At 39.8% G+C, this 25,420-nt stretch overlaps 1 protein-coding gene across 1 annotated transcript in view; it reads right to left on the minus strand.

Moving 5' to 3' along the window:
- TENM2 (teneurin transmembrane protein 2) overlaps positions 1-23,339 on the minus strand; it is a 1,113,792-nt gene extending 1,090,453 nt beyond the window's left edge. The window contains exon 1 of the mRNA XM_048487386.1: positions 22,958-23,339. The gene's annotated coding sequence lies outside the window, so the exon portion shown is untranslated. The remainder of the gene's footprint in view (positions 1-22,957) is intronic.
- Positions 23,340-25,420: the final 2,081 nt, after the last annotated feature.

Below are 25,420 nucleotides of genomic sequence, written 5' to 3' on the forward strand. Positions count from 1 at the left end.
ATACTTGCTTACAAGCGGGGTCTTCAGCGATAGGAATTTTTATACAAAAAGAGAACACCTCACCAACAGCTGTGGCTAATTCCAAATATGGGAAGAGCATTTTGCTAACACATGTTTGCTCAGAACCATTACAGGTCAATCACTCAGATACAGGAAATCTATTGCAACGAGGGATACAAAGACAATACACCTCACACAGGTAAGTAAGATAAGTAAAGCTTTTACTGCTCTCATATCTGCATTTATCTGTTGTGAAAACAGCCTACAGTGTCTCCTACATATGCACTATATGTACTTTAATCAGACAATGCCATCTCAAACAATGGCGAAAGTGCTAGTTTTCTGAATGAATACAAGGCATGCTACTCTTAACTACTGCATCTGGGGTCAAATAGTCATGCCTGTTTTTGCTCTCAACCACCAGAAGTAGATTAAAAGGAGGCAGCTCCTGATTAGATTTAACAACATTTTCCCTTATAAACAGGCTGATTATGGCCTTGAAAGTTGAACATGAAGTTTAATTTTAAGAAGTAGAATTGGAAAATGAAAACAGCTTCATGAACTTTCATTCAATTCCAAGCTACTTGAATAAATGATACATGAACAGATATAAAAACACTTCTAGGTTAACTATGAAAATCAGGATGGATTTGATTTAAATCAAACCAATTTAAATCACTAGTAAATAGGACTTTATTTAAATCATGGTTTTCTACATAAATACTCATTCTTGCTGATAAAATCAGGTGAAGGTTTCATTTTTAGAATAACTTTTCAAATTAGATTTACGGTTATATCAAAAATTACTGATTCGGTTATACTAGTACAATTACAAAGACAGATATTATGAATTTATTGTGAAGTGAACTATCTTCAATTTCAATGTTTATACTCGGCATGGATATTCTTACCGCTGACTTGCAGACGGCACACCCATGGACACTTCTGTATGCTGATGATGTTATACTTGCCAACAAAGACCGCCAGGTGCTACAGCAACAGTTGCAGTCATGGAACAATGGGCTCACAGAATATGGATTACGTCTGAACATTCCAAAAACTGAATACCTCAAATGTGGACCCCAAACAGATGGAACAATCAAAATCAGCAGCCAAAAAAGAAACAAAGTCACCGAATTCAAATACCTTGGATCACTGGTTTCAGCTGATGGAAACATATTGACAGATGTCCGGTCACGAGTCAACACTGCGTGGCTTAAATGACAGCAAACCACTGGCATCTTGTGTGACAAGAAAATGCCTGAACACCTCAAGGCCAAAATCTACAAAACAGTTGTTCGCCCAGTAGCACTGTACGGAGCCGAATGCTGGCTAGCAACAAGAAAACATGAACAAGCCCTTCATGGCATGGAAATGAGGATGATACGGCAAAGACTTAAAATAACACTAATTGACCAGTACATGAAGCAGGCATGGCTAAGGTGGTATGGCCACGTCATGCGCTGTGAGGAAACATCTGTAGCAAAGACAGCCCTGCACCTTGAACCTGGTGGATGCCGTCCACGTGGCAGACTCAAAAAATGGTGGATGGACACAATCAATGAAGACCTGTGGGCAAAGAACCTTACCCCAGAAGACACCCAAAATTGTGGCCTTTGGAAGAGACAATTACAAAACTGACCCTGCATCTGCAGGAAACCAGTTAGGAAAGAAGAAGAACTATCTTCAATTTCATTCGGGCCACCAGACCTTGCATTTCTTTGTAGCAGTGTTTGCATTTTACACGCATGCCTGCCTTACTCACAGTTAGATGAATGTTATTAAAATATTCTCAAACTGGGTCTCTTGTACAGCCTGCAGACATTACAGATTTTCTCCTCCAGCAAGAGAATATTATAAACCTCAGACTATCTACACAAAGATCCCAAGATGTGTGGAGTGATGTGTGGAGTATTCTGCCAACATGTTCCACTTTTGTTTCTATTGCTTGTCCTTCCCTCATCACACTTAGATCCTCGTGCAGATCTATTCCACTCCAAACTATCTTCCATTCATTCAGCCTCTTGAAACTAAGTACTTTACAGGTAAGGGATAAATTCTGTGTATACCTATTTGCAAAAATACAGTGAGATTAAAGTCTTTATCTCAACTCTGTATTTTTATTTTACTGTGACAAAGAGGTATGATATCTCTGCAGGCACAAATGTACAGTTTTGAAAACTGCAAAATCAAGTATCTGTTACAATCTAGATTGAAAAACTGACCAAAACAATCTTTAGAAAGCCCTGTAAGAGAATGACATTGTGAACGGATTAATGGAATTTATTGACCAAAAAATTTAAAACACTGAATGAATATACAATCTCACACTACATAATTAAAAACTAATCCTTATTTCATGATGAATAACCGTTGGACTGTAATGTACCTTAAGCAGAAAATTATTTAAACTATCTTTAGATAGAGTTTTCCTCAAAAAGTATTTTGTTTTTAAAAAATCTGACAAACTTATTTTTTAATTATTGATTTTATCCATCTTTATGAAAATACAATTATTCTATGTCATTTCTTTCTTTTTTAACTTGTACCTGATAAGCATCTCAGAGAAAATGGTTCTTGAGTTCAGAACTGTGGTTTCAGACAAACTTCGGGAAAAATACTCCTAGTGCAGGTGTAGCACTGAACAAGTCAAAAAGAAGGTTAGTAAGAGAAGCAGGTGAATAAGAAAATAAGGTTGATATGTCTTCTATCCATCATTCTGTCAGATAATTCCAAGAAAATACATCCAAGGATCAGAATGTAATAGGGCACTGTATTAAGAACAAGACATTTCTTAAACAAAAGTCAGAATAAGAATTTGATGGAACAATAGTATGCTGATGGAAGAGGGGGAAAGGGTGATTTCATGTCCTTCATCACAACTGCAACTTCCCAACTTTATCAGGATCAGATATGGCTGCTCACAAACAAGGAAAAGTCTTCAGCACTGTCCAATTATTGACTTCTGTATCCAAACAATTATCATCCCATGACACTTGACATCTGTGGTTTTACTATTACTAATCATTACATAATACAACAATCTTCTAAAACGATATAGTATATTTAGAATTGTATCAATTTAGCAAAATCCTTATTTGCACATTTTATTTTGAATGTGCATTTAATTTTTTGTCCCATGTTTAGGTTTTTTAAGCAGAGTTAATTAAAATAGTTGCCACAGAGAATATATACCATCCTGACCTGTTATGTAATAAAGAAAAGAGTCAATGATATGAAGAACAGACTGATTACACACACAAACACACACACACACACACACACACAAGCAGGGCCGGCCACGCTTTGCTGTGGCAATTGTCCTTATCATAGTCCGCAACCCACACAGATGTCCATGCAGGTCCAATGATTCCCAGCATAGCCTTTTGGGGTGGTCAAATGGAATCCCACTTTCCCTTTTCAATGCACATCGTTATATGGTGCTGTCTTGTTTTTTTAGTATAATGTAACCCTTTCCATTCCACAGCGGAACTGTCCAGAGTGCGAATCCCGCTGTCCATGAGGCTGGTTGCCACGCACAGTCCTGGCTCGGGTAAGGCAGAACTGGGGTAAGGAGGCTATCCCAGTCAGGAAGCACAGTCAGGGTGGTGAGGCGCTCAGATCAAGGCCAGCTCTTTGGGTTCTTAAAGGGCCACGTGCAAAAGAAGCGGAGCTGGTAGTGTTGGTTCGCCCCCACCCTGCAGATTTTCTTAGAAGAAAAAGGAAAAACTCCAGCTTGCTTTTAGTAAAAGAGAGCTGTGGTGAATATAGATGAGGAAGTGGGTAAGTGGTAGTTGGATGTGAGGGAGGGCAGAGTGAGGTGTGTGAGGATGAGCTGGGTGTGTATTGTGTGGTAGCAGTGGGTGAGGCACAGAGAGTGAAAGTTACCTGCGTGTGAGGGGGGAACCCCACCTGACGTCTCACACAACAAAGTGTATGTGTTTCAATTCCACTCGTATTACCTAACAATATTGCCTATTTACTGTTTTCACTGCTCATCTCTGCCCATCTGAGCGAACATTCTAAGGGCATACCAATCCCTCAGGCCACAGGCAGGCAGGCTGCATGAACATTCTAAGGGTGACAGTTGAACACAAACAGCTTCATGGCCTGGTGCGCCAGGAAAAAGAATATATATATGGTTCTCTACTAATAAATATATCTCAAAGAATTAAAAAAATGTGTTATGAAATAGGCTGTTGAAAAACGATACAATATCTTGATTATTAAGCTGGTCAGGTTCCTGTTACAGCAGGATCCCATTCCTAGATGTTGCTGAACAGGAAGTGAATTTGGCAGCTCAGCAATGCCACAACAGCATTTGGATGTCTTTGTTATCAGGATGATATTCTAAGATTTACCAAAAATTCTACAGTTAAACCATGGAAGACTGGATGAATCCTATATAATCATGTTGATGTGATGTTGTCATTTATGGTTAATGCACAAATGACACTGTGATGGTGGCTTGCCACCATTTGTGTAGGTCCCCACGGACACAATTTCCTAGTGGTTTCCAACAAAGAGCTATACCTCGTCTCACAAAAAGAGAGAATCTTAATGTTGAATTAATCTGCAGCCACTTCCTGGACCTTCTTTGTATTGAAAAGAGGTGGTAGCCATCTTAGGCGACCAGAAACATATTATGAAATTGGAAGGTTTGAGTTTTGAAAAACTGATGAGTGAAGAAGAATCTCTCAGTTACCCCAAGCAGAATGCAATTAAAATCACTGTGACAGCCGAAGGGACTCCAGAGATACAGGCATTTTTACCTGCAACAGCCTTTCTGGAAAAATGGGGGGTCCGAATTTCAAAAAAAACCTGATTAATTTGGGTGGGGGATACTCAGGAGCCACTGAGCAGAATGCAGTTAAAACCTCTGTGATAGCCCAAGGGATTCCAGAGATACAGGTGGTTTTATCTGTAGAGGCCATTTTAATATCGGGACTTTTTTTCTACAGCAGAAGAACACTACTTTCACTTATACCGAACAACGCACAACAACATTTGTATCTTTTGGTGGGACAGAGTATAGCAACTAGGGTCGTTAAATCCCCCAACCACCTGGGGGCAGACAGAACTTAATGAGTGTCAAGAGGCTTTCCCTTGCAATGTGCCAACGTCACTTGTGTACACCACAAGTTATGTCAGCATACTGCCATCAATGCCAGGGACACTCTGGCATTTGTTATCAACTACATAGTTTAACTACACTTTTGCTCAAATGCTGGAGCATCCCCACAGTTCCCTACCAATGCACTGATGTCTTTTTTGAGCACATGGGGTAACATGGGTGCATCAGGACACTGCCGACATCCCCTATATTTTACCACTATTTTTCCTTAGTGGCCAGCTCAGCAACAGTGGGGAACACCTGCTGGGTGGGGCAAACTTACTGGCAACCTACTGACTATCAAGATAAATCATCCTTAAGAAAAGTAACGGTGGCAAAAAATTGAGCACAAGATCCATTACATTTCAATGTTACTTTTACACAAGAGGTAGATAATAGAATAAAGAAGAAGAATCACTTTGTTGCCCTACCCTTTTCACCCCGCTTTACTGAATAACGGATTTAATATGATTTTTCTTGTTCATACAATATGTACTGGCATATGCCAGCAGCCATGTATGTGTGTAACAGAGTGTCCAAACCAGAAACAGGCCAAGCATGCAAAAAGGCCTGTCAGCAAAATTAAATCATTGAAAGTGTTAATACAATCAGCAGGGACTGGAAGCCTTATGGACATGTCTTTGAGTACCACACCCTGCCTAGGTGACTGCAATACAAAGGATCTAGGACACACCTTGCCACAACGCTTTGCATTTCCCTGCCTTTAGCAACTACCTCCTTCCATGACTACCCACGCCTCAGCCAAATCTATATGACACACCTGAACAGAGACTCTTAAAAGAAACTCTGTTCAAGCCATTGAGGCTGCCCTTGATTAAATCACAAGACAAATGGTCCTACTGTCCCAATATTTAGACATCAATAAGACAAGCTGCTAATTAGCTCAACCTAGCGATCCCAGCATGGAAATCCAAGAAATCCAGGAAGAGAGCTCCTTGCTCCTGCCCTAGACTGTGCTCTGGGGTATAAAAGTACAGCGCACCCCAAGTTCCAAGCTCGCACTCTATCTCTCTCTAGAGCTCTAGCTGTAGCTGGCTAGCTAGCTAGCTCCTAGTGAGCTCGCTGGCTCGTTCCAGCGCTTTACTAGCCTGAACCTCTCTTGTGTCCAGTTGGGTTTGAGTCACAATATATCGTCCTTCACTTGGATTTACATGCTGGTCATATAAATCCTTGCCTTCTTCAAGACCCTCTCATCTGAACCTAGGTAACGTATAAGTCCCCGCTACTCCCCCTCCTAATCTTTCATCCAAACCTATTTTTCCTCCCTGCTTAGATCTCTTAGTAACTGTGTGTAAGCTTCTCCAAATCTCACTGTATGACTGTATTTACCAAAAACCTATAAAAATATTTAATTTCATTTTGGTCTCCTAGCATTCTCTGTAGAACGTTTCAAGCCATTTTCTGGTATAGTTGTTCTAAAGATCCCCCCGCTAGCCTACCTCTCACTGCCAAGCTGAGTTATTCCCCACCGCCATTTTAAAACATTTCAACTGTTGAGCTAGCGTAACAGATTACGTACAGCAAACCAAAACTTCCAGTTTTGCTTCCAGATAAACAACAGTTGTAAAAATCTACATGGGATCTTTTAAACATTATTGTTTATCACAGTATATATTAAGCTTTAAGAATAAAAAGAGAAGGAAATAGAACCACTTAGTATGAGATTTTATGTCAAAGATACATCCTTGTTGACCTTACCTCAAGGCAGAAAGGCACAGAAAGAAGAGTAGCGTTTAATATTTTGAATACAGAATAATCAATCTCTCCACATGTTAAATAGTTTAAATTCAATGCAGAAACTCTTTGAAAGTAACTTTACTATATTATGACCATGCAGTTCATTTATTTAATACAATATTATTTTTGTTTCCATAAAAATGGTAAGAACAGTTAATCAGCCTTTCTAAAATTAAGTTTTATTCAGCCACAGATGAGAAGCTTACTCAAGTAGCTCCTTCCCCTTCCAGATGTCAAATAGGGCTTATACTCCACACTGCTCTATACTCTAGTTTCAAAACTCATCCAGCTTCAAAACATGTTGTAACAGAGATGTTTTAAATAAGTTTTACAATTTTAACTAAGTATTAAAAATAGTGGCTGTTAGCAACACCTACTATATTATTTAAGTGCTGACCCACTGTCTGTTAAGTACCTCTTGCCTAACAAGGAAGATAAGGTTTGTGGTTTCCTCAGTAAACAAACTCTCCATGAAGTTGCTATTAGATTTCTTCTACGGGACTGGACTGTAGTCATGCTTAATCTTCAATGACAAATCAGCAAATGCATCAGCTACATGTATACAACAAATATAAAAGGTACAAAATCATTATACTGAAAAGTAAAACTGTTTGGAGCCTTTTCAGTGTATTGATAAGGGACAATGGTCTAAAAAACAAATTATGTCAGTATACTTGGGAAACACAAGTGTCTTAAGATGTATATGATTTCAAAAGTTGTACTTCAATGTAATGGCTCATAGGCCATGTGTAAAGTAAATTCTGGAGGCCTAGTCAAAGCAGCAAAACCTCCGACATCTACATTTTTACACGTCTGTATGAAAAGCTTAAATGTTTAGTAAGAGAATAATTTGTTTCCAAAAATAAAACTCTACTTCTGTCTCTTCTCTTAAGCTCTTAAATTAAGTAGATATGTCTGACAGACATGGATAAATCCATAAACATTTTTACACTATAACATTCTATAATTATTACATCATAAACATAGGATGCGATCTGATTTTAAAACATGTTTAATTTTGAGGTAAGACTAGCATATCATATATGTGTTTTGATTTAGTTTTTAAAACATGTAATGTCCAGCAGGAAGCTTTCAATCATTCAAGTAAACTAGAAATATGTTTCTGTGTGATTTTTATTATATTACTTTATGTACAATGCTTCCATTGCTATGAATTTTAATACTGTAAAATGTAATGGCTTTGAGCGAAATCCTAAATAAAACTGAATAAAAAACTGAACCAAACCACGCTGAGCAGCTAATGCCAATAGCAACCATCACTAGTGTGTCATCAAGTGTATCTTAAAGCTGCTTGATCATAAATACACACTTTGAAAAGATCTGGCCATGCAATCATGTACTGGAGAATCGCCGAAACCAGTAATCTTCACACACAAATCCTTAAATGCAAAAGAACTATAGTGGGCAGCTCAATCCAGATAGGAGGGGCAAATGCGTAAGGAGAGCAGCAGAGGGTTACACCATGTTTGACCCCATGTATAAATGTAACAAATTGCCTGCAGAAGTGTAACATTATTTTAATCTTAAATTTCAAACTTATATTTTAAATTATAAACTTTAAATTAACTATCTTGTATTATATATTGTTTATTGGAGGTTAGAAACTGGCCTGAGCCTGAAAGGGGAAAGTTGGTAAAAAATCTCATAAATAAAAGAAATAAATGTTGCATGTTGTTCTACACATAACAAAAAAAACCACGCTATACTAAGACTACACATCACACATATGTAGTGAAAGAAATAGTTATTAATAAATATATTAATAGGTACAAAGGTAATAAATATCAAATGCTATGACTGACAAAAAAAACCCCTGCAAATTTATATATCTGTGTCAAAAAGACATCACAATGCGGAATATCTATTGTCAGAAGATCAGCAAAACAACAAACAGTTGATAGAAAATATCAAATAGTTCATAGACAAGAAATAGGAAGCTTTCAATCGTTGAACTAAAACTAGAAACATATTCCTGTGGAATTTTTTATTATAAGTATATTTATGTATAATGCTTCAAATGCTATGGATTTTAATATTGTAAAATGTAATGGTCTTGAGCGAAATCCCTAATAAAACTGAATAAAAGCTCAATACTGGCCTATAATGAACACACATCATATTCTACAGTGCATCCTGCATCACAGATGTCACACAATTATAACATGAAAAATGCAGTCATTTATGACAAGGCAAAATTTATCTTGTTAGTAATGGAAACAGCAATGATGTGATGCAAGCTCTCCCCCTCCCAACACACACACTGATAGTAATGGGGGGGGGGCACACAAAAAACAGCACCTCTCAGAACCAAGAAAAAGCCTGGGTCATTACAAGCCAATGGACGTTAGGGTAAGGGGGTTTCGTCGGGTTCAGCCCTCTATCATTCATGTGTCCGAAGCCCTCAGCCTCTTAACCACATTTTGTGGTTTTTTTAAACATTTTAGTGTATTTTGGGTTTTGGCCTGCAGGGGGCGCATTGTTTAGTCTAGCAGCACCAAACTTTCAGGGATTGTTTGGGGGAATCTCCTGACAATATTACCCAGGTTTGGTGAGGTTTGGTCTCAGGGGGGTCCAAAGGTATTGTCTCCCCAAAGGGGCACCCCATCCCTCCCATTGTTTCCAAAATGGGAGCTTAGATAGAAGATGGGGTTGCTGTCTCTTGTGGGTCTGATGGGACTTTGGGACACTCCTGAATCCAATTGCCTCACCAAACCTGGGAGATATCATCAGGAGAGTCTCTTACTGATACCACCCAGGTTTTGTGAAGTTTGGTCCAGGGGGTCCAAAGCTATGGACTTCCACTGTTTACAATGGGAGCTAATAGGAGATGGGGCTACACCTTTGAGGGTCCATAACTTTGGACCCCCTGAACCAAACTTCACCAAACCTGGATGGTATCATTAGGAGAGTCTCCTAAAGATACCCTAAAAGTTTGGTGCTGCTACTTAACAATTGCACCCCGGACAGCAGGCACTCCCCAAATTTCCCCAGATTCTCCTTTTAAATCCAGCCCCTTCAGCATGGATTTAAAGGGAGAATATGAGGTCCTCAGTTTAGAAGAAGAGTTGGGATTTATATCCTCCCTTTCTCTCCTGTAGGAGACTCAAAGGAGCTTACAATCTCCTTGACCTTCCCCCCTCACAACAAAAGCCCTGTGAGGTGGGTGGGGCTGAGAGAACTCTGAAAAGCTGTGACTAGCTCAAGGTCACCCAACTGGCATGTGTGGGAGTGCACAGTCTAATCTGAATTCCCCAGATAAGCCTCCACAGCTCAAGCGGCAGAGCAGGGAATCAAACCCGGTTCCTCCAGATTAGACTGCACCTACTCTTAACCACTACACCACATTGAAAGTGATGCTGTTTCACGGTGGGGGATAATCCACCCCAAAACAGCATCACTTTCAATGTTGTTGAACTGGGGACCCCAGATTCTCCCTTTGAGGTGGATTCAAGAGGAGAATTTGGGATCTCTAGTTTAAACACCATTCAAAGTGATGCTGTTTGGGGGTGGATTCCAGCATCACAGCGGCTGCCCAGGGCCCCCGGCAAAACTCAGATTTTGCACCGGGCTCCATTTTCCCTCTATGCCTCTGCCCAGATGGGAGGGCAGAAGAAACTGCCGGCTGGGAGCCCAGCTGGTGGGGAGCAGGGGAGGGGAAGTGCGGGGGAGTCTGCCGTCCCCGGCCTTGGAGAGCTGCTTTTATAAGCGCTAGGCCGGGGTGGGGCTTGGGGAGGCATGGCCATGCCCTAGGGGTGGGTGGGGGTGTGGCCCCCGAACCCCCCCCATAAAAAATCTATACCTACGTCCCTGGTCATTGTCATGTTTTGTGACTTGGCAGTGGAGGGGGTAGGGGGTGATGGCAGTGGAGGGGGTAGGGAGCTACCAATTTCAAGCACCACAGACAACAAAGGAGAATGTTAATTCATAGTATGCAGTACAGCCTGAGCAGCCTAATAATGGAACTCAAGTTTACAGTTCCATGATGTATACCTTTTCCTCTAGTCCTATCAGTGGATCTCTGCAACTGTATATATAACTTCACTTTGAGATAATGTCAACAGTCTAAATTTGAGGCCCTCCATGAATGTGGAAGCCAAGAGGCCCTCATGCCTGCTCACCCCATGACAGGCCATGCCAAAAACTCATCACTTTGTTCCCACAGATAACTGCTGAGGAAAGGGGTGTTGCTGCAAAGAATATTATAGTCTTAAATTTTAAAATAGAGCTCAGAAAGCAAGAACGAAAGTTAATGTTAGCATCCTGAATAGGCAGGTATTCACTAAAATACATACACATACATTAAACTGCCTCCTAAAAAATATTTTTTCTCATTTATCTCTGTGCTGTCAGGATAACATATGTAGATTGCAATTCTGCTCATATATCTATAGGAAATATAACTGATCTGGCTAGCTCAGGCTAGCCTGATTCTGTCAGAACTCAGGAGTTAAGAAAGGTCAACTTTGGCAAGTATTTGGATTGGTGACCTCCAAGGTATACCAGGGTAATGATGTGGAGACAGGAAAAGGCTAACCACCTCTAACCACCTCTTGCATTGAAACCCTTCCTCCCCCCAGAGGTCACCATAAGCTACATAGGACTTGAAAATAAAAATAAAAAGTTTCACTCAATTGATCTTTAAGAAGGGCAGAGTAGGATAACCATGTGAGAAGGGTGCAAAGAAGGCATTTTCTAAGCAGGGAACCAATACATTGGAAAAGTGAAAGAAAAAGTAAGAAACAATCTGCAAGGCTCAATCCGGCCCTCACTTACTTAGAAATGTAAGTCCAGTACTAACTGTGGGAACTGTAGGCGGGGTGGAGCTTTATAATAATAGTGGTGTCAGTAACTGATGTTTTTATAAGTTTTGATTTTGAGTCAGTGTTGTGTCACTGTAAATTGTTTATGACTACAATTTATAAGCTATTTTGAGTCATGTGAGTAGAAAAGCATATAAATATTCTACATAAAGATGCACAAGATCAAACTGCAAATCTGTGTATGATTGAGCTCAGTGGAGTTTTACTTTTGAATAAATGTGTACAGCATAATGCTACATGTTCACAGGAAAAAAACTTTTTTTTCAGATTTGGTATGCAGAAAAGACATAAATACTAGTATTCAATGGTATTCAGATCCCCCACTAACATTTCAGGATTCAGGGGGTTTTTCTCCTGGAATTCCAGAATTATTCAGTTTCCATTATTTCCTAATGAAGTACTTTTGGATGGGGCTACAGTAGCTATTTTTTAACCAAATGACATTTTTAACCAAATGTCTACTAAAGACCCTTCCCCATGTTTCAAGAAAATATGACCAAAATTGGACCAATAGGTCCAATGTTATGGGTTTCCAAACAAGAAGAGTCCCTGCTTTCCGACTGGGTTCCAACGGCATTTAGGGAAAGTTGGCCTGTTTCCCTCCAACCGTGGAGCACTGGCCTCTTCATCTGTTAGATTCTCTGCTAAGTTCTCAGCGCTGAGTTGGGTACAGTGGTTCTCACACCCAGCTGGGAAGCAGAAACAGGACTTCGCTTGGTCGATTTAGCTAAAGTTTTCTTCTTCAATCCATCACTGGTCAGCCAGAAGGGTCAGGGCCCAGACTCGGGACAAAGCAGTAACATGCCCCCCCCCCACACACAATGGAAACACAACCTCATGGGGTGATGGCAGTAGAGCTCAGTCTTCTCTCCGGCTTTTGCACCTCTCACCTTCCCTTTTGCTGAGATCCCTGCACAACCACGGCAGTTATGAATCTCTTGAAAGTATTTGGATTGCTTCACAGCCTGCAAGAGCCCTTCTGCATCACCCGCCAGATCCCATGATCATCCCAGGGTTCCCCTGCACCAACAACCATTGCAGCACTTCCACATCCAACCCATCCAAAAAAGATTCATTAAGGTGGACACAGCTGACCAAACATCGAAACTCAGAGGCATACTCAGCAATGGATTGGGTCCCTTGTCGCAGGCACTGCAGCTGCATGTGGGCTTTGTCCTCTGGGAACAAATCTTCAAAATTATCATGCAAGGCAAGCATAAAGTTCCCAGCTCAGCTGCGCCTACTTCAAAAAGCCTGATTCACAACAGCTGACCAGTAGGACTCTCTGAACTCCGTGAGTTTATCTTCTTTCCAAGATACATCCTCCAGACAGCACCTTGTGGACCATGCAGCCACGAAGCCCGTGCTGGGTCGGGTGGTTCTGCAAAAGAACCAAGTCATGGGAGAAGGCTCACGGCCACATCTCCAGGTCTTGTGGGGATAGGAATGACTGTTGGCCCCATTCCCACATCTGGTTTGGAAGTATTCGAAGCTTTCCTCCCTCTTTATCCCGGGACTCCTTGTCCCCCTCTTTGGTAGGTAATGGAGTAGTGCCCACATCTGTGTTAGGATGGCTGGCCATAGTTGTCACTTGGATCAAGAAGTCACAGGACAGACACTGTGGTTAATCCTGGCAAACTGTCATGCCCCCAGACTGTTCAATAACAAGATTCTGTATTTAGTTGATTTCTTTATCATGAAACTGCATCAGGAATTAGCATTTAGATTTCTATTGCCAGTCTAAGCATAACCAGAACTGCAGTCACCATTATTCCCCACATCAACCCTTCACATCACCCCACCCCTGACCACCACTTTCCAAGGGGAGATGGAATCCTTTCAGTCCCATGATCCAGAGAAAAAGAGACCTCCCAGCTTGGGGTGAAAACAACCTACATTCTACACTACTGATAGAACTAAAACAGCAGGTGTCTAATGAGTGGATATCATTGCCCGAGAAGCAAAGCAGAAAAACATAAGCGCAACAGGGAGGGGGAATGATGAAAGAAAGGTTCCCACATACAGGGCAAGAGACATGGAAGGATCAAAGAAGGGCTGATCATGACAAGTCCCCACTCTGTAATGGAAGTCTGTTGGATGATCATGGGCCAATCACACTCTCGGTCCAACCTACCTCACTGTTTTGTTGTCAGGATTAAATGGAGGAAAGGAGAACTAATAAATGGAGGAAAGGATAAATGGAAGAAAGGAGTGAGCTGTTTGCATCCCCAGTAGGGAGAAAGATAGAATATAAATGAAGTAAAATAAATTATCTATGAAATCTTTCAGGAACAGCCACTGACTCAGCAAATCTCAAAACTCAGAGAGGCAGGGTCAAGCAAGATATCAGGTAGTCAAGTCAAGCAGCAGTTCCTGGAATAGTTCTATCCTCTCTGCAGTGAAGAAAAAAATTGAAAAGTCAAATCCAAATAAACACACAACCAGCTCTGAAATAAACCTCCTTTCATAAGTCACTGACAAAGAAGCTAAAGATAAAAATGTCAGAGTCTTAACTCACCTAGGAAAGGATATTTTGACAACCCCTTGAAGTTAACTAGATATTTGTTAGGATTTTTTTTTTCATTTTTGGGTTTCTACTTTGCACAGAAATCATTTAGAAGCTACAGTGCACAGGAAAGCAGATCTGTGTTCTTCCAGAGTAGTTTTATGCAGTCGTTTGAGTGTTTCTGCCTGCTAGCTATGACATTACTTCTTAATTGTGTAAGACACTGAAAACTGTATCCTGTATACTGCCACATGTAGAAGGGATAACAATTAAAAGAATAATGACATGCTATGCATGCACTCCAGTTCTATAGTGTCTTTCTGGCAGCTACAACCAGCATGTGACAATACCTGAAACAGCCCTCAAATAGTTTTCAAGCTGCAATTGAACACAAAGGTCAATTTTAAGAATTTAAGAGTGGGGAGGAGATAAAAGTATGTCATTAGACAGTGAACTGATTTACAAAGCAGCAACAAAGGTATTTTCTTCCATTTGTTTGAGCTCCAGTACATCATGTATTCACTCTAGTTTTCAGTGACATTTGTATGCCAATCCCTTGTATGTTAAGGGATGTTAAAGTTAATGTTAAGTCCTACTAAATTCAGCAGGCCTCACTCTCAAGGAAGCACTCGAAGTACAAAGTCCTAGTTTTGTTAGTGATTTTTCCTCATGGGAAGTAGCAGCAGCTAGTGATAATAGAAAAGGAATTGGGCTGAACCAAGAAGTAAGGAATATGACAGCTCAGTTGGTGTGAAATTAGTATTCTAGATCTTGCTAGCCTATTTGCCACAAGATTTTCTAAGGCTACAGAAATATACAAGGATTTTTCCTTCTACCTCTTCTCCATCCACCACTCATCTTATATATCCATGTGAAGTCATTACAACATGCTTTTTGAAACATGTAACTTTGTTAAGAAAGTTACCTGAACAGACAAGCAAGTCTATGTCCAAAGGTTACACACTTCTGTAGGAAGAGCTTAATATATTACCTATAGATGGAAAGAATATCTACAGTACTGTGTAACAGAAGATCTGAGAAAACAAATGTTATAAGCATGCCAACACATCGAAAATGTTCCATGCAATATGTGTACCTTCGTGGATGGGAAGAACAACTCCAAATAATTTCTTACACTGATCATACCTTGTATGGTCTTAACAAAATGTTTAGATTTGTCTAGCAAAACTGAAATTCATGCTGCTATTAATACTGTTAACAATAATCTATTTAATGATGTAAACAGAAACAAATTCCTTTAATTATAAAAAATAATCACTCTGAAATGCATTTACTTAAGATGAGCTACCTTCACTAACATTTTTTTTTGTCCATCAAGTCACGGCTGACTAACATAGAAACAATAAATTAAGACTGGAAGAGACAAGCAAACTTTATCTCAATTATTTAAAAAACCCACTGCTTCAGAGTGGGCAAATTTAACCTATTTTCTAAATATTTTCATATTTTTAAAATCTCATTCCACATGGTAGATAGCAAAAACGAATCTTCCTCTTCTTATAATTTAGGTTTGTGCTGGGTGTAAGTCAATATGCATAAAATAAACCTTTTGTTAAATCTGTAGATTTAACTTCCATTTTTTTAAAAAGTGCAACAGAAGCCCTGTGGCACCCTAATACATTGTGGGGCCATGGTATGGGAAAGAAAGGTTCTTCCTCTTCTTCCTGCATTTGATTCAAATTAAACATCCCACTCCCACCAACACGCACACACAAGTATTAGCCCTGGAACAGAAGAAAAATAAACAAACAGAAAACGTCCATATCAACATTTAAAAACACTATGTGTGATGGAGGTCAGTCAGCTACACCACGCAAAGGAGAAAGGCTAAACCCCCTTTTCTTTACATTGTAGTCTTAGTTTGAATTAGCCCTAAGCATCTGCTTTAAACAATACTGGGAAATGTATTCACAAATCTTTCAGTGTCATGTTTGTTTTGATCCCAAGTTTGCAAAGAATTCAGGGAAGTCTGCAATAGTTAAAAATATTAATTGAAGCAAGCATCAGACTCTAGTACATAATTAAACATTACTTTTATGATTGTTATGTGTGCTCACTTACACAATTCAAATTTTGCATACTGTACTATTTCATACGTAACGTCTTAACAAACTTGGGAAAATCTGCCAAGTATGCCTGGCCTGTATATAGTTTGTAGGAAAGAAGGGCCACATATGGAGGGAGGGTGCCAGCTTTCAGGTAGTGACTGGAAATTTTCTAAAATTACAACTGATCCCATACTAAAGAGATCAGTTCCTTAGGAAAAGAACTATTTTGGAGAGTAAGATTCCTTTTCGCCACAAAGTCCATCCTCCATCGCTAAATCTTAAGGAATTTCTCAACCTGGAACTGGCAGCCCTAAGCATATTCAATACAATAATATTAGTTGGTTTCCTATTAATATTTAAATAACATTAAAGTGTTATTAGCTGATTCCTTGTTGCCTATCTCCTAAGGCAATTTTTGGAACTAAGCCCCATTGAATAACATGCGACTAACCTCAGATTTTACTTCCTTAAGATTGCTCCATGTGTGCAGGATAAGAGAAATACAGTCACTTGCTATAAGCATAGTCAGCTAAATATCTTTTTCACTGTGCTTATAAGAAGCCAAACGATGTTTCCACACAGTCCAAATATCCTAGGTTGAGCAAGAGAAATGCCCCATTCCGTACAACAATTCTGCACAGTTCCCGGTCCTAAAGTGGATTTGCCCCATGATATTTCCCTCATCCCAAGGTATTCAAAAACTGCCAAATTGGTGGTTCTTTTAAAAATTCCCGGGGTGAGCCTGCTAGAGCCTGCTACAGTGCGAACACCAATCTGGAGCAGGACCAGTTTATTTTTCCCACCCTGATCTCCCCACCTGATTCAAGTTGCCACTCAAAAACAACAGCCAATCAGAATGAGGGACACCGGGCATGCTCAGATATGAGTGCAGTGTAAATATAGAAGTCCCGGGCTCATGCGTAACAAGCTGGAGTATTTCCAACCCATCTTCACTTGGATTCCTTCAAAAAATGAGCAACCATGCGAACAGACACCTCAGGATAAAATAGACCCAGGTTTTTTTAAAAAATCAGAGGTAAACAGGTATAATTTTGCCATGCGGAAACAACCAAAAAAGGATTCTATACTACTATGGAACTAACTGATTTAAAGCATAATCATAAATAGATAAAGTCTTTTTAAACTCACTGACTTCAATGGACTTCCATCAGTATAATACTTCTTAGGAGTGCACTATTAGAGTGAACTCCACCAGACAAGTTAAAATTTGACTCCAGACCTTTTGTAAAATGGGCTACAGATTCTGACTTAATTATCACAAATCTCAACAAATGGCTTTGCTTGAACAAACTACAAGTAAAAAACTGCCCAATAATTCTATCAAATCACAATCAGACTACTCAATATAAGTGTTTTCTTATTAATCAAATGACTACATATATAAATTCTGCTACATTCTTAACTCCGAAGTGAACAGCTCGGCTTTTGTTCCCACACCCGCTTAAAAAAAAAGGTCCATGGCAAAATCATATATGGTATATGTAACAGTCACTATGGGCTCATTCCCAGCTATCCAAAGTAAAGTGAAACCTGTAACTGCATACGGTACTTCTTTGAGATGTCAAACTGTATCCCCTTTTGAGATGATGACCAAATTATTAATGTACTTCAATAAACCTGAAAGTAACCAAGTTGTTACTTTAAGGTATGGAATGCCAATCACTTCTGTGATAATAAACCTAAAGATATGATAAAAAGTCTTATATGAAGAAATCAAATTGTTGTTTATCAAAAAGTTGCTTTTCTAATACTGAGCTAGTCAGCATGAATGTATGAAAACTTATTTAAAACTTAGTGGCTTTATGAATTCTCAACACAGACCAGTAAATTGACCAGCTAATTGACAAGGCCACAATATATCAAGAGACAGGATTAAAAAGAACCAGTGTTGCACAGACACTTTTGTTTCTGCGCATACAGTTGTGCAAATTTACTAATATTATCAAGAGTTGTAAGAATAAATGTGTATGCTTATGTTTTGTACTGGTGTGGTGAGATGTGTAAGTGTTTGTTTATTATTTCCTTTTGTGTCTCTATATGTTGAGAAAATAAATAAATATATAGACAGGTTTCCACAGACTGAAACAGTATGACACATCCAAAAACATCTTATATGTAAAAATATTTTATCTCCAAAATTACCATAACTATGCCATCAAGTCACAATCAACTTATAGCAAGCAGTCATAGGATTTTCAAAGCAAGAGGCAGTGACGTAGGCATAGATTTTTTATGGGGTGGGTTTGGTGACAGAGGGCTTTCCAGCTGTTCCATTCCATGCATTGTTTCAAGCAAGTGGGACAAGTAATGGGAGGGGTTTGAATCCGAGGAACCCCCCCCCCCCTTTACCTACGTCCCTGCAAGAGAGAAACTCTCTAGTTTTCCATTCCCTTTCTCTGCATAGCAACCCTGGATTTCCTTAGTAACTTTGCATCTAAATACTAACTATGTCCAAACCTGTTTAGTTTCTAAGCTCTGGTAAGAACCAACTGCTCTAGTACTCAAGTTGCTTAAATCTATAAGGCCTGCTATTATTCTGTGCAGTTAGAAATTAAATAAACAAACAGTAACTGGCATAAAACACAACTATGAGAACAAGAGGTCAACAGAAAAGGAGTCACCCTTACGACATTTCTGTTCTAAATTATAATAGTTTTCTCTCCCTATATTGGAACAAGTATTGGAACAAGTATTTTACAAAAGTAGACTTCTAGACTGAATGGCATGTTATAACAGATTAAGTATATAGTTTGACTTCATCAAATTAGAATCCTGTTTTTGTAAAAAGGAAGAAAAAAGGCAAAAAGTGGCATACAGTGCAAATGAAAAGATGTTCAATTAACAAGCAAGAGATATTTTCACTAGTGAGGAAAACATACAATCCAACTCCATAAAAAGTCATTTTAAGAATGATATATACAAAGTTTAAAAAGTACAGGTTCACAATTATAACGCTTACACAAATGATTTGAGGATAAAATTAAAACAGCTACTAGTTTATTTTTTATCCAGGAAATCATTTTATATTTCAGTGATGAGTAAGGTAAGGGTGTTGTGTTATTGGCGCTCTCTCTCTCTCTCTCTCTCTCTCTCTCTCTCTCTCTCTCTCCTTAATCTGACTTTCCAGTTAGTCTGACCCCTCACAACAAAAAGATTAGACACTGGCCTTGACTGAACTTACACAGCAATCCTGAACTAAGAAGTTCATCCCACTAATTTTTAAGGCTGTGATGCGAAGTACAAAACCCAGTAACATCGATTGGACTGGAATCTGTTTATGATTATAATACAGACCATTGTATTATCTTCTACTTTGTTATTCTAAAATTGTTTTATGCAGAAAACATAGCAAAAATATTAAGAGGTCATGTAACATATTCTTAGAATACAGGAAAAAGATACACTATCGTAACAGAAACAAAAGTGGCAGTTCATATTTAACAAAGGTGGGGACTTTTACTCATTATAACGTCAGTTCAGACACTTCCAGTCTTTTTCAAATACAACATGAGTCCTAAGACGACAGAAAAATCTGTCAGCTGCTCCAGATCAATACTCCTGAAGCAGTAGTAATTCTTTCTCTGACCCAACAACTCCAGGCACCTTTTATCTGCCTTCCTACATAGTTACTTGACTTCTGGAGGAGGTCACAAATTTTTAAAGCACAATTCAATCTGATGAGGGATATCATTTATGACAGGATTCTGATCTAACAATTATCACCCTCATAACAGCCAAAAGAAAAAATACGTCTCATTTAATTTACAAACTGCACATATTCTACTTTTAGGTTTGTCAGTTTTTCTTTGGCAGTAACACATTTCTCATTTCATGATGACAAGCAAACTGCACGTTCGCAGGTATATTCTATTAAATTGCTAAGTCCATTCTTGGGGAGGGGGGGAACTGTTCTAAGCTATATATGCAGTAAACTATAGTATTGAGAGTAGGACACAGTTGTGTAGAGCTGGTCCATTTTGTTTTGGCAAGCTTCCATTCACATCACTATGCTTCCACACCATTTACTACTCCCACTTCATCCAAGGGACAGTAATAAAATAAAAAGTCAATTTTATTCATTTTAGTATGAAAGAAAGCATGTAGAGTCAAAAAATTACCCATCTATCATAATCCCAACTCTTCTCAGAGTCACACTATTACAAACTAAACCAGGAACATCTTTTGTATTTTAACTGTGTGTGTTTCTTATATTAACATCATTTCAGAAGCAGTTAGGACACTGAAAACAGAGACACACTTTCCCTTAGCATGTCAAGGTTTGTGGTTATCACTATTGGATTTATTCCCAATATCCACTGGCGCATGCGCTAGTAGGTCATTTGTTTCTGATATCATACATACAGGTGCCAAGCATCTCAAAGTCAGTCCGGCATATGCAATTACCTGAAATATCTGAGCATTATCTGCAAATAATGGAACGCATAATGGAAAACAACACATCTTGGATTTTTTTTAAATAAAGGGTTCTGTTGCGTTTCAAACACAAATCTCTCAGTCAACCAACTAACATTCACAGTTTGAGTCAAAAGACCCGAACTTGGTCACCTGTTTATCATATAAATACTGCTCAGTTTATCAATCATTCAATGTGTCAACAAATGACAGTGAGCAGGGTCACAATCCACTGGGAGTTCTTAACACAGCTGAACAGAATAGGAGGTGCACAACAGTATGGTATTGTTTTAGTGCCACTCCCATTCACTTCAATGGGGCTTGGTGAAAGAATCTTTTCAGTGAACTATATCCAAATCTGTCTTTAGAATCTCCCAAATCATTCTTCGGAATCCACATACAAAGAATACGTAATAATGCAGTTTCATAGGACAAAACATTCTACATACAATCCAGTCACAATTAACTACTCCAAATCACTAAAATTCGATGGAAAACATTTAAGCAAGTGCTTAACTTTCTCACTAAAATCAATGGGATTTAAACTTGCTTGATTGGGAGTTGATTGTGCCCATTTGTAATTTTTTTTAAAGGTTGAAAAGAATTTAGTATTTTAAATCTGAGTTCTTTGTAATATCACACATTTAGCAGAATTCATGTTTTTGACATTTAGCTAATTCCGCCTTAATATAAAGGAAACCTAATATCCTAAGCCACATTGAAAGATAAGCTTGGACAGTTGTGTGTGTCTTGTCTTTCCCAAAAGCATTAATAATCCAATTTAAATTAATTGTCCTGCTTTCTATCTCAAAGTAATAGCTACCTTTTGAAAAGCATGACCGTAAAAAAAGTTTTGATGTAAGGTCATACTATAATGTTTTCCAGAGCTTCATTCTTGAAAGCACTAAAACAAAAAGTGTTTTTTGTAGTCTGAGGCATAATCTAGTCAGATAAACACTCTTATTTTAACACAATATTGGTAAAAGTCCGATACAGTGCTTGAGCTGACATATATTACTTATTTTTACATCCTGCCTTGGCAATACAGGTGCATTACAAGTGTAATTTGAGAATGTTTATATGCAACTTGCTTGCTTTATTGTTTGGTCTCTCCCTATTGAACAAATATAATTAAAAACCATGTTAAAAAGGAAACAGAATTAAGCATGGTAACAAGTTCATCTCTTATGCACGAGTACACAGCATATCTCCATGTTATGGCTTATGCTTACCCTGAGATTTAAACTATACTGACAGGAAGCCCTTAAAAGGAAATCTGATTCTACCGTACTCCCCTCTCCCCAAAAAATGTCCCTTTAGAGCTCCATTTGCTTGCATCAGGTAGACTAACCTAAATGTCACCGCATGAATGCATGAAACAAAAAAGCAGTTCTAGGTACCACACAGTGTGAAGTCTGTCAGGCTATTGGAGCAGCAGTAGCAAATGCTACAGATTGGATTTAGCAGAGTGAGTAGTACAATACAAGCAATCTCCCTCTCCCTCCGCATTTCTGAATTTATATTAAGTGGAATTTAGTAATAGCTAAATCACTGAATAGCATGAGATGCACCAAAGCACTTCTGTGTTTGCCGTCTTTGCAAAGCAGCAATGACCAGTTTCTGTCCTTTATTGCCTCCTGCAAATCTGCAGCAATAATGCATAACAGCAATTTTTCTTTCATTCACATGTAGCATACCAATGCCTTCTTGCCCTTAGTCCTGCGTAGGCTCTACACAATCTATGTCCTTTGCAAAGCACTGTTTCTGGGTCACCGAAACCTTTCCGAGCCACCCAGTTGATCAAAATTGAACTTGCACTGAGGGAAAGGGTACGAGGGGCAAAAAGAAAAAGAAAATTACACACGCACGCGAGACCAATAAACACATTCCACAGACCACCGACTATTAAAAACTCCATTTGAGCACAGCAAATGTCAACAAGCAAAGATTGAAATTAATGGGCAGAGAAAGCAGAACCGCTTATGGAGCAGGGGCAAGAGAGCGGCTCCTCCTGGAAGTCGGGCAACTCATGACCTCCCTCCAAGTGCTGAGCCCAAGGAGACAAACCCTTCGTAAGCAGAAAAGCCGCCGAAGTTGTCAACGGCGCTCGTGCAATTAGAGAAGGCAGAGAAGGGGAGGGCGGAGAGAGAGGGCTGCCGTTTTAAGAGCCGCTGCAGAGCCAATAGAACCCCTTAAGCATGCAGACAAGTAAAGGAGAGAAGTGAGGCGCGTTTACCAGTAGTGGCGGCAACAGCAGCAGCAGCAGGTTGAGCAGCCGAAGCCCCTCAGACCATGTCCGTGTGGTAACTTAGCCAGCAGCGGCTGAACAGATTCCTTCACTGACAGCAAGAGGAAGAGAAGGCCCCTTCCCGAGGCGAAAAGGTGTGAAATCCCGAGCGCTACGACCCCTCCTGTCGCCCAGCCCCTACCCCTTCCGACGGCAGGGAATTGCCGAGCGAAGCTGCCCGCCTGTAAGCTCCGCCACCCAAGCAGCTCGGCGGCAGCTGCTTTCTGAAGCCAACCTAGCGGCGGGCGGCACAGCCGCCAGGTTGCACGAGCTCCTGAATGGGGGGCGCGAGCCAATCCCCGGGCTCAGCGGCGCGCGCACGGGGGCACCGTGCACAGGCGCGCCCGGCTGCCGGCAGCCTGCAAACAGCAAGCGCGCAGCAAAAAAAAAAAAAAAAAACCACACACGCACACACAGCCGAGAGCGGCGGCAAGGAATGGAGGGTGACTTTGCTGCATTCGCTGCTAAGGAGGATATACTGGGTGCCAGACGTCAAGGCGGCATTTGTTGTTCCTCGCGGCTGCTGAGGCAGTTAAAGGGGAAGCTCATGTTTCGTTTTTTAAAATTGTTTTGCCGGCACCTTGCAAGCTGAAATGGTCCCTCGCATACGTAGGCGCTTGTAGGAGAGTTGTTTGCCGCACAGAGGTAGCAGGGAGAAGTATTGCCTTTAGGCACTAGCCAGGGTTGAGGACCAAGATTCCCAAGATAACTACGTAAGGTTTACCTTCAGCAATTTATATTATAATAGGGGGGAAAGGGACTAGGAGGATTCTGCCCTACATTATGGAGAGGTGGTCTCCTTTGCCCTTCCAATTGATTGCATAGAAGGAGCAGTGCAGTGGGGAGTTCATACACAGTTCCTAGAGGCTGGTGGGAATGGTGATGGAATGGAATCAGGAAAGGGATGGCCTGGGCAACAAACAAGTTACTGGAAGGTATGGGGGGAGGGGTCAAATCTACAAAGAAAATGGTTCTTTTTTAAACAGATTGCATAAAGTTCACTTTCTCCTAGAAAGTGATGGATCGTCTTAAGCCTGGCACCTTGACCTAAGTGGCACAAAAATCCAGTTCTGGAGCAGAATGTGTGCAAGACTTTCTTGATTATTTCATGTAGATTTCCTTACAATAGCGTTTAAACTTACCTTCTTTTGATAGTATTGAAGTGAACAGCAATATTTTTGGCTATCATGACAATGCAACAATTCATACTGGCGTGATTTCTGTTCATTTCTTTGCCCTCTCCTAATGCTCTCTCTAACTTTCCCCAATTATTTGAGAGAATTTTATGCATCTATTGTGCATTATCAATATTGATATTTTACATTATGTGTGTTATTTTCAAGAATCACACATTCATATGGGCATTAGCTGATTCAGTACATGGTAGTCACAGGGGAAAGTTGACCAGTATTGTCTAATGTTGACTTCTGTTAACTTCTTATAATCCATAAAAAGTATCAAATATATACCCATATATCTGATTGCACAGATTGAGTTTCTTGTTGGCAACAATTTTCTTAACCCAAAGTAGATGACTTTCTAAAAGTAAAACCACTTTCAGTGTGGAGATTGAAGTGAAAGAGTTGACAACAACAACTGAGTACCATAAGAGAAGCTTTTCTTTTTGTTGAGCAGTAGATACACACTTGCCCTATATTGATTTAAATTATTTAAGTATTTTAAAAGAATCCTATAAATATTGCATTTGATCCAGTGAAAAATTTCCATTAAAGAGAGAGACATATTTACACATTTTCTCCTTCTGCTACAGACCTACACTTGCTTCCTCATGCTATACCATAGACTCCCTGTCCTAGAAGAACAGCATTTGGCATAAGGTGTTTTGGCCTGCAATGGAAGAAGTCCCCTTTTGTTGATGAAATGGCTTGTGCCAGTGGAGATTTATTAGGGGACATAAACAATTACATACATGCCAGGGTCCACATCTATTAAGGCTGCAATGAATGGTGTTTCCACAATGGACCAAGCAATATCCTTGAATCATTTCAGATTAGGAAAATCACAGGGCAGGAGGCTGAAGCTCTTTCTCTATGTATGCCAGCATCCTGATCTGAACTGGACACCATACATACAAGAATTGAGGACACACAGTTCATAAGAGCCAGCATGGTATAGACTCAGGTTTGAATCCCCACTCTGCCATAGAAGCTTTGTTTGGTGGCCTTATGTCAGTCACACACACTCAGGCTAACATACTCACAGGGTTATTGTGAACATAAAATGGAGAGGAAAGTGATGTCAGCCACTTTGGGTTCCCAGTGTGGAGAAAGGCAGGGAATGAATGAATGAATGAATGAATGAATGAATGAATGAATGAATGAATGAATGAATGAATGAATGAATGAATGAATGTGACTATAACACAGGATAAGGTCTCAAAGCGTCCATAGC

This window comes from Sphaerodactylus townsendi, linkage group LG03, assembly GCF_021028975.2.
Source record: "Sphaerodactylus townsendi isolate TG3544 linkage group LG03, MPM_Stown_v2.3, whole genome shotgun sequence".
In the NCBI taxonomy this organism is placed as follows: domain Eukaryota; kingdom Metazoa; phylum Chordata; class Lepidosauria; order Squamata; family Sphaerodactylidae; genus Sphaerodactylus; species Sphaerodactylus townsendi.